The 17,396-nt window shown below is 40.3% G+C and overlaps 1 long non-coding RNA gene across 2 annotated transcripts in view; it reads left to right on the top strand.

Moving 5' to 3' along the window:
• The window catches only part of LOC138224981 (uncharacterized), a 43,667-nt gene extending 31,874 nt beyond the window's left edge, over positions 1–11,793 (top strand). Inside the window, exons 7-14 of one of the 2 annotated variants that reach the window (XR_011183509.1) lie at positions 1,259–1,399; positions 1,559–1,726; positions 3,933–5,002; positions 5,420–5,507; positions 5,631–6,409; positions 7,619–9,158; positions 9,494–9,535; positions 9,832–11,793. This is a non-coding gene — a long non-coding RNA (uncharacterized lncRNA). Of the gene's footprint in view, positions 1–1,258; positions 1,400–1,558; positions 1,727–3,932; positions 5,003–5,419; positions 6,410–7,618; positions 9,159–9,493; positions 9,536–9,831 lie in introns of both variants that reach the window. The other variant, XR_011183510.1, reaches the window with a different exon arrangement.
• Positions 11,794–17,396: the final 5,603 nt, after the last annotated feature.

The raw sequence follows: 17,396 nt of genomic DNA on the forward strand, positions 1-17,396 counted from the left end.
ATCCTCCTTCAAAGGTAGGAGTGGCTTTCTGTTCTGACTGCCACTCTGCACACCAGCCTTGGGGTGGCTGTTTCTAGGAGCACCTGAGCCACCTGGCTGGTTGAGCTATAACTGACTGTTCCAGGCAGGAGGGGTCCCTGATTTTACAGCCTTTGTTTAGTTGTAGTTGCTGGGGTTCTTTGTTTTTTAACTTAAATGAAGTGGTAAATTAGGAATGGAAGTCCAATACTGAAAGTGTTGTGCAAGCACAGGGAAAGATCTGGCTAAATTATTTTGCTAAGGGTACCAGTGAAAAATAGATTCACAGTATGTGAGATTTATTTCATGGGTGCACACATGTAAATAAATCTAACATTGACTGAAATTCTGAACTGAATTAAATTAAAAAATGGGGAAACCTATGCTCCAGTCTAGTGTAAGGTGGACTTCCTGATTTAGCCCAGTGAGGCTGTATTTTTCCCCATTATCTGCACTAAAAGCCATGCTGTCAGAGGTTTAGTGCAGAAAGGGGAGGTATGAGTTTCTAGGTGATTGAAGTGGTATGTATTCTCTTGTGAGAAGGGAGAGAGAGCAGTATGGAAACTTACTTGTGCTGGAGGACTTCATTGTTTGTGCTCCTGTTTAAACTGGTTTTATACTGCATATTTTTCCCTGGCTCCTGTGTATTGACCTGTGACCATACAAGATACTATGGTAGTAAACTATTTCTATTTTTACACCTCTTAGAATACTTGAATGACTTGATTAGGGAATGTTAAGCTTAGTTTTACCAATGGCTTGTTCTGCATATGTACAAGCTGTAATCTCCCTAATGGTATAGAGCATGCTGTAGCTGGAAGGCTGAAATCAACTTTAAGTGTTAAAAATCAAACCGTTCCCCTCTTATGGAACTCCAGTCAAGGCTGCTGCTGTTGGTACTGAAGCTGGTTAATGTTTTTGGTTTTGTACTGCTGTGGAACCTAATTATTTTTTTGGAGGTGGGGGGGGGGGGACTTTCTGCTCTTTTTGTAGTAAATGCAAACTTACTGCACCTCTTTCTTTGTGTGTTGAGGCATTTTCTTAAAGCATTGTCCACCACTATTTGTTTGGGTATACAACTTTGAAATCTCTGTCAATTCTCTGTACTGTAAACTTGTTACTGTTTTTATGTAGAAGTACTGGTAGTTTTATTTAGGTGTGCATTAGATGTACTTGTATGTACCCTATGTCCAGATGGGGAAAAATATCTTCCATTAACTATTTTTCCCCTTTACTTTAGGAATGTTAGTCTTCTGTAAATTGACCTAAAGATCTGAGTATTTGTGTGGCACGGGGAAGCAAGTTGAAGAATTCTAATCTCTTGCCTCAGAAGTTTGCAAGCTAATGTCAAGGAAGAGAAGCAAGGGCATCTATGTCCTGGGTGAGCAGGACAAGGATTTGTTTTTTTTTTTTTCTTTCAGCCAGTAAGGATCCAGCATTGAGGGTTAGGATCCGTGATCCATCAGGATTGGGGTGGAGTTGAGTTGGATGCACTGAATTTGATTCATTGTTGTTGTTTGGTGCTACATGTTTATTCTAGTGAGCTGTTGACAACCGTTAATGAATATTGCAAAAGGATCCAGTTTCCCTGGACGTCTGCCGTGTCAAAGGAAGAATGTTGAGGAAGCGGAAGGCTGTGTCTATTTCAACTATTGCCTGAATCCCTGACCTTGGCTGCTCTGTGATGGGCAGTTTGCAGAAAATACTGGTCAGTAATCCAGTCAGCCAGAGTCTTTAATGCTGATCCAATTATTGCTCTTAACTCAAGTGCACTCTTGTGGCCAAGGTAAAGGTGAGTTTGAAGGTACGTAAAGGGGAGGTGTAGGTCAAGATCTTTTGGTGTGGATTGTTAATTGATTTTAGTACAATGATCAGTGTTTCCCAATCCCTGGCAAGATTAATCCAGTGTGGAGAAACAAGATTGGTGAATCCTGTTCAGAGGGAGCTCACTGGCTGGCTAAAAGGATACCAGCTTTGTGACCGGTTGTCCATTTGTGAGTATGGAAGTCCTCTGCTTTGAACAGTGGGGAAAGTGAAGAGGTGCAAGCTGTCCTCAAGTTTCCTGGATGCCCATGGATCTTGGAGGAGATGGAAGGGTAGTGTCTAGAAAGACACTGTGCCTGGAGACAAGGTGGGTTTCACTCACCCAACCCCCCCTCTTGGATATCTTCTGGTGGCAAATGACATGGTTTTTAATGTGTTAAACCTTTTTGGCTTTCTTTCTGGGTTTGTTCCCTGCTTGGTTGAAGCTCTCCTACACCGTCATGCACTGAACTGGCTGCCATTCTGACTCAAAGACTGAATTACTGCATTGTATGGGATTTTATTTCATGGGTGCACACATGTAAGTAAATCACATTGGATACACTGCAGTACAACCGTGACTTGGCACACTGCAGACTCCTTACTGGTTGAGGCTCTGAGGAGATGGCATGTCAGCCAGGTTCTCTTGATGGGTGTCGGCACAGGAACTGCTCTCTTCAAGGGAGAGGAACTGCACTGGATCTTTTCCTTGTGGAAAGAGCCCTGGACTGGGCGGTTTTCTCTGCTCTCTACATTGTTTCCCTGTTAGCTTGTCCTGGGCAGGTGCTATACTGAACATTTTGCAAGTTCAGCGCGATCCTGGATTTGGGGTTGAGCTTCCTTAGTATTTCTGAAAAGTGCTGAGGACTTGGACTAAATCCTTCTCTCCATTTCAGGATCTCTGCTGTCAGAAGGGATGAGCAGGCCTTGGGTCCAGAAGGACTTAGTGTGACAACATGCAGGGGTGTCAGTTGTACTTATCTGTGATGGAGTCTAAGAGTGGAATCTGTTACTCTGTACCCATATAGTGGTAGGAGATGTGAGCTTAAGGCGAATGGACACCTCCTGCTTGAATCTTTTGGTTTTACATGCATTGTATCAGTTTAAAACTGGTTTAAATCAATGGGTAGTGCTGTGCTTGCTCCAGATAAGGAATTTTTCAGACTTAAGACCTCTGCCTTAAAGTCTCTTGCTCAGCAGTTTCCATGCTAGTTCCTGGGACCATAAAGTGCTGCATGTAATTAAGTCATATGGAAAGAATTGTCTGTACTGGTTAATATTTCTGCTTTACTTCAAGTATGTTTCAGATATCATACCTTTCTCTAGTCTTCCCAAGCTGAACACATGGTCAAGTAATTTTGTTCCTCCAGTCTTGTCTTATTTTAAATAAAGGTTAATTTCCTTTTTAGTTTGAGATAACTAATGGATTAATAGTGGTGGGAAAGTTCTTTATGGTTGATTGTAGTCCATTAATTATCCAAATCTCATCTGATTAACAGATGAGGTGGTAAGTGCTAGTTTAGTCATTGGAAGCAGTTGTGTTGAATTGGAAACAGTGGGGGTGTGGAGGTGGGACACTGAGCACAGGTTGGGATTGGCTCCTGTTAATCGCCCTGAGGAGTTTTATAAGGCAGCCCTGGAGCCAGTGTGTTCCCAGCTGCAGCAGGTGAAGACGCTCCTGTGATTTGTGGTGGTTTTTTACTTTTAAAATGTTAGTATTACTGTGGTAGGTAAGAGTAATAGCTTCTTTTGAGGTTTTAATTTTTCTAGATTTTTTTTTTGCAAGCCAGTGTAATCAGATGTACTGTAGCCCTGAGCTTTATTGGATGAAAATAGTTTTGTTTTAGTGATCATTGATCCTTTTATGTGGTGAATTAACTAATTGTATGGATAAAGCTGAGGTGATGCATCTGCTCAATTTTTTTTTATCAGCTTAAATTAAGACTCACAGACTGTAAACCAATCATCCCACTACCTGAAATTCCTGACCCTAACCTATAACCTGCACCTTCAATGCTGACCTGATCATTGATCCTAACCCAATCAGTGCACCCATGTGGCCAAGGTAAAGGTGAGTTGCAAGTCAAACTTTTTGTGCATTTGGTCAGCAGTGATGTGCTTCCCGGTCCCTGGCCAGCTGTATGCACAGTGTGGAGTGACAGGCCTGGAGAATCCTGTTTCGAGGAAGCTCACTGGCTGGCCGAAAAGATGCTAGCTGCGTGACCTGTTGATGCCCTACCGTGAGTATAAAGTGCAGAACTTTAAAACGGGAGAGCGAAGACATGCTGCAAGCTGTCCTTACATTTCCTGGATGCCCATGTATCTTGGAGCAGTTGCACTACCCAGAGCAGAGGTGAGTTCACTCTTCTCCTGTCTTCCCTAATCCAAACCAAATTTGATGCTCTAACCATTTAGTATTGGTGAGTGAGCTTCTCTTTCGGATATCTTTCATGTTGCTTAGTCCAAATTGATCAAACAACCCCCTCACTTGTAAGAATTTTACAATGGAGGAAAAGGTACTTTTGGTGTAGGCTTAGTGTTAAACTCTTGAACCTCATTGCAACATGCTATCCACTTGGAAATGAGGTGTAATTTTGGATTTGTCTTGTCTCTTTTGGGTGATGTTTGCTCCTTGATTGGGTGAGGCACTGACGTGCACTTGACTGGCTGTCATTCTGGCTCTCAAAGACTAAATTAGTGCTTTGTATGTGATTTATTTCATGGGTGCACACATGTAAATAAATCACTTTGGTTCAATTGTGACCTGATGAATCAGACTCCTTACTGGTTACAACTCTGAGGAGACAGCATGTCAGCCAGGTTCTCTTGATGGGTGTTTGCACAGGAACTGCACTTGCTCCCCTGTGGCACGACAGTGGACTGGGGGGTTTCCTTTGTTTTCTGCAGGGTGTTGTCCTGTTGGTTTGACTTGGACCCTGTTGGTAGTGAAAATGCGGACTTGACGGTTTCTAAGAAAGGAAGAGGACTTGGGTTAAATCCTTCTCTCCATTTCAAGCTCTCTGCTGCCAGTAGGGATGAGAAGGCTTGTGCTCCTGAGGGAAGACCTTTCATCACCAGGAGTGGAGCGCAGATGGGGCCGGTCTCTTTCTATGAAGGTCTACTGGAGGAGTGGGGAGCTTGTTCCAAGTCTGAATGTCATTGATAACATCAGAGGATTCAGGTTTGACTACAATGTGTACACTAGCTACATGGGGAACATTTTCATTGGGTACAGTACATACACCTGGGTACTCTGGGTTCACGTACAATTGTGTAGACTGTTGTATGGGGTATATTTATGTGTACTGGGCAGATGGCTTTTGGCATGGGACAGTGTTGTATGACAAACTCTTGGCTACTTCTAGTTTGTACTTGAAGTTGAAAGACCCTGTAATCAGGGTCAGAGATGCAGGACAATCTGAAAGCCAAGCATTCTTTAGTTTACTGCATGGAAAATTGAATATTTTGAGAATCTTTGATTTTGCAACTAATTTTAACTGTAGCAATCCGTTGGGCATCTTCAGTATTCAACCCAGTGTTGTGATGCAAGATAGTGATGTTGAAATACTTTTTTTACACTGTGTATTCCAATGAGCAGGTGACAGCTGTCAGACTGAGAACGGGGGAGTAGGAAGCATTACTGCTGGTGAACTTGGGCTGCGCCGAGTGAACAATGTGAGCTGAAGGTAAGCAAAGGAGAGATTCAGGTCAGTGTGAGGAGAGCTTTTAAAGTTGGGAGCAGCCTACACAGCACAACCTGGTCCCCTCTGTGTGGAGGATGGGAGTGGTTAGTTCTGTTTCTTTTACAGTTGGTGCACGTGGCAGTGGTTGAAGACAAGATGCTCCTAGTCTCAAGAGAAGAGTGTCTTGGTCTCTGGAATGTTTCTGTGATTTAGGGTGGAATGCTGTGATTTGTGCTCCCCAGTCCCTGTCCACCTGAATGCAAAGAGTGCTGATGGACGCTTCCATTGAATAGTATTGGCCGTCCGAAAGGATATCGGGAGTGTTCTGTGAGTATTAAACACGTGGGAAGGTTGTGCAGAACATTGTCTAATCATTGGTGAGTTTTGGCATTTTGCACCTTGTGACTGGTTCTCTACACTTTCCCAAATCAAAGATGACTGAAACATCAAACTATAGTGTTTGATTAAATGCATCTTTATATGGAGTCAGGTGTGAGTGTCTTGCTAGCAAATTCCAAATGCAATGCCTTTTCACTTTTGTACTAGGCTTAGTTTTGGGATTCACTGGGCAAGTTTAGCTTCCTGTTGAACTGTGGGTTTCTTTATTGTAGGCTTTTGTTTTGATGTTTCTTGCTTAAGCAGTTGTAGCACCAGCAGCCTCCTCCTCTTGGAGACTCCTTGGAGATGTTTTCAAACCGTGAAATACCATGTCTGAGACCCAGTCAGATCAGTGAGTTCCTTACCACTCAAGAGTAGATTGGGGAGGTTGTGTGGGGTAGCTGTGGGCTTGACACCACTTGAGCAGCTTTCTTTTCCGACTGCTGCTCTACACATCAGCCTTTTGATGGTTGTTCCCAGGAGCAGCTGAGCCACCTGGCTGATTGAGCCAAAGTTGACTGTTCCAGGTAAGAGGGGACTCTGATGTAGCCTGGAGCTGCTGGGGTTCTTTTTTTTTTTTTTAGCCTTAATGATAGTGTCACTGTAGCATAAGTACTGGTTAATCAGGGGACGGAAGTCAAATACTGAAAGTGTTGTGCAAGCACTGGGGAGGATTTGGCAAAATTGTATATGGTATGACTGGGGAAATTAGAGAATTGTCAGTATGTAGGATTTATTTCATGGGTGCACACATGTAACTAAATCTTACATTGAAATTTTAGAAGTGAATTAAGTAAATTAAAGGGGAAACTAAGAGTATGGTGTCTTCCTGATTACCCAGTGAGACTATTCTGTGAATGTCCAGCAAAGTCCTGTCAGCGGTTTAGTGCACAAAGGGGAGTGAGTTTCCAGCTTATTAGAAGTGGTTGTGTACTGTGCCTTGTGAGGGAGAGAGCTACATGAAGACTGTTGGACTTTCTTATACTGGATGTGTACTTTAACCATGAGCACAAACCTGTTATTGGTGTAAAACTGGCTGTGAAACTTGGTTAAGTGGTTCTGCTGATCTTCTAGAAAGCTTTTTTTAAAGGTGTTTCTAGTCATTGAGGAATATGAGGCTTAGTTTGACCATGGGTTAATCGGTATGTGTTCAAAGTATTCTCTCCATGATGGTCAAGTGTGTGATGCGGCTCAAAGACCTCAATCCACGTGGTGCCCTATCAATCAGTTTCGAGTACTATGTACTCTTGTTTCAATTGTTTAATTTGTTTAAGCTCTAAAGCCTTTTCACCTTGGTTAAGGCTGTAGCGGTTTGGTACTGAAGATTGATAGTGTTTTGATCTCATACTGCTGTGGATCCTTGCTGTTTTTGAATTTTTGTTACTTTTGCAAAATCAGAAGTGGCTCGTCTCAAATTGAGTTTAAGGCAAAAATTCTGCTGCACTAGGTATGCATTTTTAGGGTCTCTTGAAGATTGAATTTCAATTACTATTTTATTTGGATATGCAGCTTTGCATAATCAGTTCTGTTTTTCGGTAGTGGTGGTTGGATTTTAATGATGGGTAAGATGTGCAGCACATCTACGTGGTGAATTACTTTAAATGGATTTGGTAACAATCATGTATCTTGGTTATAAGGCTCAGTTGGTTAAGCTAGAGGTTTTTAATTGGGTGTCTCAAATTTTCTACTTTTTTGCTTTTGCAACCGATTTGACTAGTTTTCATTTCTGGTTTCAGCCAGTATCCAAGCTAATCTCAAGGAAGTGAAGCAACAGCATCTAAGTCCAGGGTGAGAACTGTCCTGGAGTATTGCAACAAGATCCAGAACTGTCAATGTTAGTGGTGTTTGTGTCCATGATGCCATGCTGCATGATGGTCCAGCTCAGAAGAGAGGAGGCTAGCTTTGTCCTGAGTAAGGTGAGGTGATCCACCTGCTTCAAGTTCTCATCTACAGAAAGTCCCGAGCCTCTGAATAAGGTGGAAAGAGTGGTGGGTAAACCAATCATCCTACTGCCTGATGACGTGCTTGGGCTGTAACCCTCATCTTCGGTGTGGATATGTTATTTGCTCTCACTCTAATCGGTGCACTCTTGAGGCCTAGGTATAGGTGGGTTTGAAGGTAAGTAGAGGAGGTGCAAGTGTAGGTGTTTTTCCTGAGATGGGTTAGCAGTGATGCAGATCTGTGCATTTTGATTATAGTTCAATCAGTGCTCTGCAGTTCCTGGCCAGCTGAATGCACAGTGCAGTGACAGGCTTGGAGGACCCTGCTCAGAGGAAGCTCACTGGATACCAGCTGTGTGACTGGTTGATGCCCATTGGTAAGCAATGAAGTCTGTGGTTTGAACAGTAGAAAGTGAAGAGGTGCTGCAAGCAGTCCTTGAAATTCCTGGATGCACATGGATCTTGGAGCAGGTGCAAGGGTGGTGTAATAGAGGACATGTCCCTGGAGCAGAGGTGAGTTTCACTCTTTTCCGGTCTAACCTTATCCATTTCAAACTTGATGCTATATAACCTTTTAGTATTTGCTTGTTAGAACTGTTTACTGAAGCTGAAAAGTTTCTTCTGGAGTAGGCTACATGTTAAGCTCTTGGATCTCTTCTGGTGTATAACGTCACGCTTTAACATGCTGAACTGTTTCTAGAGGTGAAGCTTTTTTGGGCTTTCTTCTGGGTAATTTTTCCTCCCTGTTTGGTTGAGGCATTTGTATACTAATGTGCACTTGACTGGCTCTGTAAGGCAATTACTGCTTTGCATCGGATTTAATCACTTAAATACCGAGCAGTACAATGGTGACTTGGCACACCAGCTGCTAACTTCAGTTTGATTTCTTGCTGGTTACAGCTCTGTGGAGACCACATGTCAGCCAGGTTCTCTTGATGGGTGTTGGCACAGGACCTGCTCTTCTCCCAGGGGAGGAACTGCACTGGATCCTGTGCCAAGAACCCTTGACTAGGGGGTTTTTCTTGGCTCTCTGCTGGGTGTTTTCTTGTTGGTTTGTCCTGGACAGGTGCTGCATTGTGTTCATGTTGGGAGTGGAAATGCTGGCTTGACTGTTTCTAAGAAGTGCAGAGGACCTGGTCTGAATCCTTCTCTTCATTTCAGGCTCTATGCTGCTAGAGGAGATGAGCAAGCTTGGGCTTCAGAGGGAGGTCCTTTCATCGCCCAGGAGTGGAGCACAGATGGGGCTGGTCTCTGGGGTCTTTCAGTGGAGGTCTGCTAGAGTGGTGTGCTTGTCTGAAGACTGCAAGTTAAAGGCAGCATCAGAGGATCCAGTCAGGTGAGTGAGACAAGTTCTCATTTTGAGTACACTGGGTACTTGGGGGGGGGGGGGGGTTTCATTTGAGTACTTTGGGTATATGTTGATTTTGTTTAGGTACAGTTGTGGAGATTGCATGTCAAGTTAGATAATTGAGTATATTGGTTAGGCAGCTGTTGGCATGTGCATGGGAGTTGTATAGTACAAACAACTTTTTTTTTCTTGCCTAAACATTTTTACACATGAACATGAAAGATCCTGTTATCAGAGGAATGTGGAGGAATCTGAAACCCTGCATTTTTAATGAGGAATTGCATTTTTGAGAATGTTAACTGTTTTAATTGTCTTGTCTTAAGCTAGCACACCTAGGAGGAGAAGCAAGTGGATTTATGTCCTTGGTAAGTATTCAAGAACAATTTAGTTCCTCAAGGTTGAGGGAAGGGAGAGGTTTAACTGGCTGTTTTTGGGAACTTGTGTGGGAATGTTAAATGCTTTAAACAAGGTATTAGAAATGGACTTGAGTTCTGCACTCTGTTTTTGCTTTATCACATTTTAGGGTGGTTTTGTTGGTTTGTCCTGAAAAGGTGGTACTGAACAATTATAGTAGTTAAGGTCAAACTTGGTGTTTGAAGTGGAAATGTAGGCTGGACTATTTCTGACTAGTGCAGAGGACTCGGTCTAGTTTTTTTTTCAGGTTCTTTGCTGTCAGGGGGATGACCAGGCCTTTGCTGCCAAGAAGACCTTCACCAGGACTGGAGCCCAGCTGCAGCAGACTGGGTAGTGGGTTCTGTCTGCAAAGATCTTGATGAATCTGTTCCCATCCCAGAAGCCAATGGGCACATCGGAGGATCATTAAAGCTGCTGTAGAAGTTTCTAATGACAGGCAAAAAAATGAGGGGGGGGGGGTCTTTTTTGGGTTAATTGTGGGCTGGAAAGAGGTTCAGGTGCTGTTGATGGTCCAACAGGAGCTGTGAAGCTCTGAGTGAATCTCTGCACACCAGCCTTGTAATGGCTGTTAGGACCTTGGCTTGTAACTCCAGCACCTGAGCCACCTGGCAGGGAGGAGACAGTGACTTTTGGTGCAGAAACAGAGAAAGAGTTCCAAGTTTTGTAACTTGGTAGCTACTTTGCACATTCTTAGCCATTTTGAAAAGAGTTTGAGAGGCTAAGGTCAAGCAATGATTTATTTGCATGGGTGCACACATGTAGATAAATCTTGCCTTGGCTGTAGAGTAAAAGTGAATTAAACCTATTAAGTAGGGATGAATAAAAGGAAAACTAATCCTATCCACTCATTTAGGAAAAGTTTACCGGAGTGTGGCTCTTTTTTTGGTACCTGCACAGAAAGCTCTTGTCATGGGAGAGGATTTTTGTTTTGTGTTGTGGCTTTGTAAATACTTTGCCAGAGAATGTTGTCGTCTATTGAATGTCTTTTTGTCTGTATGGGATGTTAATAAAAAAGTACCAATTTTTTTTCTTGTACCACCACCATCAACATAAGTTGCTGTTAATTATATTAAGTACATTGTGCCACTGGATCTGCTTTTTCATGTAGTTTTTATTTGGACATTTTGCTCCCTAATTGATTGGTTTAACAATTTTTTTTTTTTTTTTTTTTACTACTGGGGAGGTTCAGGTCCTACTTTTTGGGTACATTTGATGTAAGTAGAGGATGTTTATTAGCATTCTTTAGGCATCTAAGCTTTGGTATATATTTTTGGGCATTGACAATGTAAAGCACAAAACTTTAATGGTTTGGGTTTATGAAAGTTATTAGATTTTGCCCCTGGGTGGTTTGTGCCTTGTTCAGTTGTGTAGAAATGAAAATGTACTTTATTTTCTTTGTAATGTAGAGGTTTTTAGAATGAAGGTGTCGTTGGTTGTGATTGGCTCGGCTTTGGTTTTCTTCAGTTCTCATGTTTTACTTTTGGGGTTTTTTTTGTCTAGCTTTGGCTTCATTTTTTTTTGTGTGAACTTTTTTTGCAATTACCTTGTCCTAACATGTTATCAACCTTTGTGTTCTTTTGTAGTATGTTTTGTCATCTTTTGTTTTTTGCTTTTGGTTGTAGTTCCCTAGTGTATTGAAGTGAACGTAGTTGAAGTTGTCGGGTACATTGGTCTTTGTATTAGAAACACTAGTTTAGGATGGGCAAGTGCCTTTGTTTTATATGGCTGGCTGGGGGTAGTTAAGGTTAGCCAGGGTTTCAGATGCCAAAGACCTGAGTGTTTTGGGTTTTTGTTTGGTTGGCTTTCTCACTATTAGCCAGCCTCATTTTGTTTTTCTTTTATTTGCACTGCTCTAGTTCCATGTTATCCTGTTTATGTACCAGTCACTTTAAATAAATCTTTTGCACCAAAACTTGTCATGCTTTCTAAGTTTTTCACCAGAAACCCACCAACATCCAAAACCATCCTAGAAGTTACAACTTAGGGTTGTAACAGGCACACTGGACACCCTCTGTGACTAGCAGTACCATCCCCTCTAGAGGGAGTTTTTACTCCTACAGTCCTGGAGGGGATTGCACCCTTGTAAGGTTTCATTTCCTCCTTGCTTGTCCCTTTATGCCTTTCTCCATGTGTAGGCAAACTCATGCATCTTGGGTAGTAAGGTTTTGCTTTTTACTTTATGCACCCTGCTCAATAGTGTTAGTCCAGTCTGGAGGTAATGTTGGCACTATGGTTTATTTTTTCCACTGTTTGTGGTTGCTGCTAATGTCATACTGGTACTTTTCCGTCTGGGGTGGCTGACTTATTTTACTGATGCTCTCTACAGTGCCTCCCATTAGTCACAATGGATACACTTATTTAAGAGTAAACAAGCAGTTCCAGTGCAACTGAAATTACACCAATTAAGTCTTCCATTCCCTTCCATGTGAAAATGTCCCAAAAACAGTTTACTTAAACTGTCCATTATACAAGGTTTTCTGTATGTGTAGTGAATTTGGGTGCAGCTATTTGTATGTCTTAATGTATTATTTGATGTCTTTAAAAGAACAAAAGTCTACTGGAAGTAATGCCAAGATGAATCCATTTCATACTGTAGTGATTGAGACTGCATTATAGAATAGACCAAGAGAATATAATAGATTTAAGAAAGGAGTTTTCAGAATTGTATGGAGTTGTATAGAGGTTGCCATTTAGGGCAGAGACAACTGCTAGCAGTGGTGGCAGTAAAATTATTTATACATTAGGTTTAAAGTCTAGCAAATGTAATTGTTACACAATTTTCATCCTTTTAAACTAATTAGATTTTTGGTTAGTGAGGTCTTTTTTAGAGGGCTTGGTCTGTCTCTGCAATAGATCTGTTGTGGATGTTACTATATGATTTCTGCCAGCAAGGAAGTATAAATCTATTTACAGTGGTTTAACCATACTGCTCACTGCACCAATGAAGATCAGATGGAATGCCATTCCTTTCCTCATCTACTTGTGCCAGAATGCAATTAACCTACCTCCATGTTCTTGGACTGTGGCAGAGAACACATCTCGGAGACGGCCACAAACTGGAGAGAAAATTACATGAGCAGCCCAAATCTGGTTCTGTTCCAGTCGTCCCACAAAGTGTAATGTGTAGAAAAATAAACTGGTAACAAGTACCATGTGTAAGGAGTGTTTATTTGTTTATTTATGAGCCCTGCATGAAGGAGTCCTTTGGAACCATGATGATGGCTTGGAGAGAAGCAAGAATGTGCACATTGACATTTAATAAGCAATGGTATGCATCATTCATAGGATAAATAAGTTTCACATTAGTTATCACATCATAAACTTGAGTTGGTAGTTAAAGCAACCTTTTCTTCATTTTTAGAAGAACCCAAAAAAGTGTGAAAAGGTCAGGTTGTCCAGATCCTGCCTCAAGTTCAACTGCTTGTAGATGTAATTACATTTCATTAATGAAAACACAATGGTGACATACTGAGTTTATTATAAAATATGCCACTCCAGTATTCATATATGCCATATGAGATTGGTAGTTATCAAGATTTTGTTGATTTATTACTCTTCTACTTTTGGTACAGTAGCTTAGCTGCTCAATGTATTCTACTAGAGTTTAGGGGTCTTCTTCTCCAATCCCAGAGGTTAGTGTGATTTGGGTCAGTCCAGTACAGAGTGTAATGACCTTTACAATTATAATCTATTTCATTAATTATATCCCAGTTTTTTCAAGTACCATGTTAACCATAAAAATGCCAACTTTGTAGGTTTTGAATTGTAAGTGCATGGTTTAGCTAAAGAGACACTTTAATTTGTGGTTTTGTTTTTAACACTTTTTATTCTTAAAACCTTTAATGATTTATCACATTATGAAATAAATCCTCTTCATTTATATAGACCTGTTTGGAAGTGTCCACCAATTAAGTCAGTAGAAACTTTAACGTGTGAGTAGGTTATTGCAAAAAAGGTAGTTGATTTGGTTAATAAATATAAAATAACAAATACTTTGCTCAACAAAAGGTTTGTAGTAGGAGCCAAGTGTATTTAATCTAAGTACCCCTTTTCTAAAATAAACTTTGTTAGAAAAAAAGATTTACAAAAATAAGTAAATAGTACTCACCACTTACCACTCTCCTCAGCTCCTGGACTCTTGAATGAAAACAGAGGCACAGGAAGTCTGCTCTTTTATCCTCTGAGATGGGCTGGCTCCTCCCCCTCAGAATGTACCAAGTCCAGTGAGGGGTGAAACCTTCACAACTGTATATAGTGGCTGGCTGAATTAAATCAACAGTTATACAAACTCCATATAATACATCTATTCATTTGAAGATGGATAATGAATTTCTCATTTTGGGGTTAAATAAAGTGCGACTGATTGAATCATATGTGGGAAGCTATTCATTGATGATTATTGTTTGCACTTTTGAGCCTCTTTGTGTTTTTTGATCAAGAGATTTATACAGATGTAGGCATTCAAGTGCATGTTTAAACCTGGTTAATATGGAATCTTAATATCGAATTTTAAAACCAAAGGGTAATTTTGGTAGCTGAGCATAAAAATAACAGGAGCATAAATCTTTGAACATCATATCATCATAAATTATATTGATTTAGAAATATAAACATTATACTTAATGTCTAAGACTGATAGAGGTAGCTTAAATAAAAAGTACACAGAAGGATTGCACTTTACAAACATTTTATGCATCAAAGACTCACTTTATGTGGTTAAGTTTTGATGTGCTCTTTCTGACTATGTTTAATTGAAAACATTATTAAGATTAAAATATTATGGATTCTTTTAAAAAGCATATAACTCTTCTCTATGAATCCTTGCATTATTCCAGTAAAATACATGTACTTTTTAGAATCCACCGAATGAGGTAAGATTAATTTACTAGCCATATACAATTATAAAAGAATTTGTCTTTTTCACATAACCCAAACTTGCTGTCCATGAGATACAGAGAGGTCTGGGGCCATTATACAGCACCCCTGGAGCAATTGGCCTTGCTTAGGGGCCCAATGGAGAAAAAGCTGTGGGATTTGAACCAGCAACCTTCCAGCCACAGGTGCAGATCCTTAGCCACAGAGCCACCACACTTTCCTCTTGGGATTATGAAATGGAAATATGTAGTAAAAGAAATTAGTAATCACATTAATGGATCAAAATATTAAAGATTTATGTAACTGATTGTATAACTTTAGTCTGTTTTCTTTGTAAATGTTTATTTTGTAACTCATTCAGTCCTGATTACTTTTGGAACAGTTTGACCTGTCTGTTTCAGCAGAGGTTCCAAGTGCTCTGTTGGTGCAGTGGGTTTAGCTGAGTTGTCCTCTCACCAGCTGGGAGGTCTGGGTTCAATTCCTGCTTAGGGCTGAAGTTTTTTTTTTCTAATAAACAAAGTCTACTTTTTAAAAACATGAAATAGTAAATATGTATAGTATATTAAGATTTTTATATAACTAGATAGTAAAAAAATCTTTAGGAATGAAAAACAGGTAGAGCATGCTACATTATGAGGTGTGCTGTTGGATGCTGGATAGCTCAATGGGTTAGAGTATGGTATTAATGAGCTCAAGGTTGTGGGTTCAATTCCTGCATGGGCCATGAAATCCCATTTTCCATGGGGTGGTGTGGTGGCTCTATGGCTAAGGATCTGAGTGGCTGGTAGGTTGCTGGTTTGTATCCCACAGCTGGCACAGGAATCCTATTTCATTGGGCTCCTGAGTGAGGCCCTTTACCCCAAATGCTCCAGGGGTGCTGTACAAATGGCTGACCCTGCAGTCTGACCCCAAGATTCTCTCCCTGTATGTGTGTCTAATACATGGGGTATGTGGAAAGACAAATTCCTAATATCATAAAAATATATATGGCCAATAAAGTGTTATTATCTATTGTCCTTTACCTCTATAGGGACACAAAAAGTTTTAAAAGTTAAAAGTCCAGATGTTTCCAAAACATCAATTTGTGATATTTTTGGCTGCTTAGTTACGTGATTCCATATTAATATAATCAAGTGGTATTAATTCAATGCCATTATTTATAACAGCAAGTGGTATTTACTATGTATTCTTTGAAAAGGATAAAAATAATTTCACATGTATATAAACTATATAGTGTTAGAAGCAGCATGTTTAAACTTTTGTATATCCCACTGTAATTTAATGATTTCGATGCCTAAAAAGATGTATGAAGAAGGTGGAATACTGTTGTGTACATTATTTATATATTATGTTTTGTTTTTACTTTCTGCTATAAAATTATATATTTGGATTTTCTCTTTGTCGATGTAAACCTGAAAGAGGCACATTATGTTCACACCCTACAGTATAATAATAAACTATTTGTATATATCCAACTAAGCAATCTTGTTTTTATTCTATCTACTTACTTTTAAGTACTTTGATATTTGACATGCTGTCATACACAGTATACAATTCAATTTCTATAACTGGCAAAGAATTGTTCCTTACCTTTGACTTGGATTTAAACTCTGGCATTTTCTGGTGACTGTCCAAATATTCCACAAAGAAGTGCAGTCCCACAACTGAGTGTTTGTAAAAAGTTGCAGCACCTAGCAGATGCTGAACCTTTTAAGTACTCCTGCATTATCACCTGTGTCTTCTGAATGGCTGGATGTGTAGATGGGCTGGCTAATACTTGTTTAGTCATCAAAATCAGGTGTGTCACATTATGAACAATAGGGCTTTGCTAATTGACCATTTCGAGGACATGTGGGGATAGGTTCTTGATGAATTAGCCACACCTCTGAGTTAATGATGAGGGGTTTAATAACACAGCCTTGGAGACTAGTAGTCAGTCTGCTTCTGGCTCCTGGATGGGTAGGAGCTCCTGGCTTGCAGCTGTGTTAGCCCAAAGAGTGCTATGGAAGGTGAGTGGTTTAGATGTGTTTGTTGGGTTTGGGTGGTAATTTGAAGAAGGTTGTAGGTTTAAGTTTTTGATGGTTGAAGGTTTTAAAGGTGTTTAGAATATTTTTGTCCTGTGAGTTTGGGAATGGTTTTTGTAGGTGATGGGTGGAAAGGTAACATATTCAGTTGAAACTTGACTGTCTAAAGACTGTCCAAATGTTCCACAAAGTAGTACAGTCCCACAAGTAAGTGTTTGTAAAAAATAAAATAAAAAAATTGTTACCCAGCAGATCCTGAACCTCTAAGTAGTCCCCACATTATCACCTGTGCATTTTGAATGGCTGGATCTGTAGATGGCCTGGCTAATACTTGTTTATTCATTGGAAACAGGTGTGTGTCACATTATGAACAATAGGGCTTTGCAAATTGACCATTTTGAGGACATGTTGTGGTAGGTTCCTGGTGAATTAGCCACACCTCTGAGTTAATGAGGGTTTTAAAAACGCAGCCTTGGGTCTAGTAGTCAGTCTGTTTCTGGTTCCTGTAAGGGTAGGAGGTCATGGCTTGCAGCTGTTAGCCCAAAGACTGAGAAAGGTGGGTGTTTTTTATGCTTTTCTTTTGGGGGGGGGAATTTGAAGTAGGTAGAAGGGTTTTAGAATATTTGTGCAATGTGGGTTTGGGAAGGTTTGTGGTACTTGTTGAGTTTAAATGTAGTATAATCAGTTGAAACTAGAGTTTTTTTCTGAAGATATGGAAGAAAAGTTACTTTAGTTTATTTTAATGTGTTCTGAAATCTGATGTTTATGCTTGTGAGGGTTATGTTCTTTGAATTGAAATGTTTTCAGCCATGGGTTGTGTTCTATAAGGTGGTAGGATTTAAACTTATGTTCTGCTTATGTTCATTTTGACTTTTTGAATTAAGTCAAAGTCTTAATTTTCAATGTGAATAGC

Source organism: Lepisosteus oculatus, chromosome 24 (genome assembly GCF_040954835.1).
Source record: "Lepisosteus oculatus isolate fLepOcu1 chromosome 24, fLepOcu1.hap2, whole genome shotgun sequence".
Classification (NCBI taxonomy): Eukaryota; Metazoa; Chordata; class Actinopteri; order Semionotiformes; family Lepisosteidae; genus Lepisosteus; species Lepisosteus oculatus.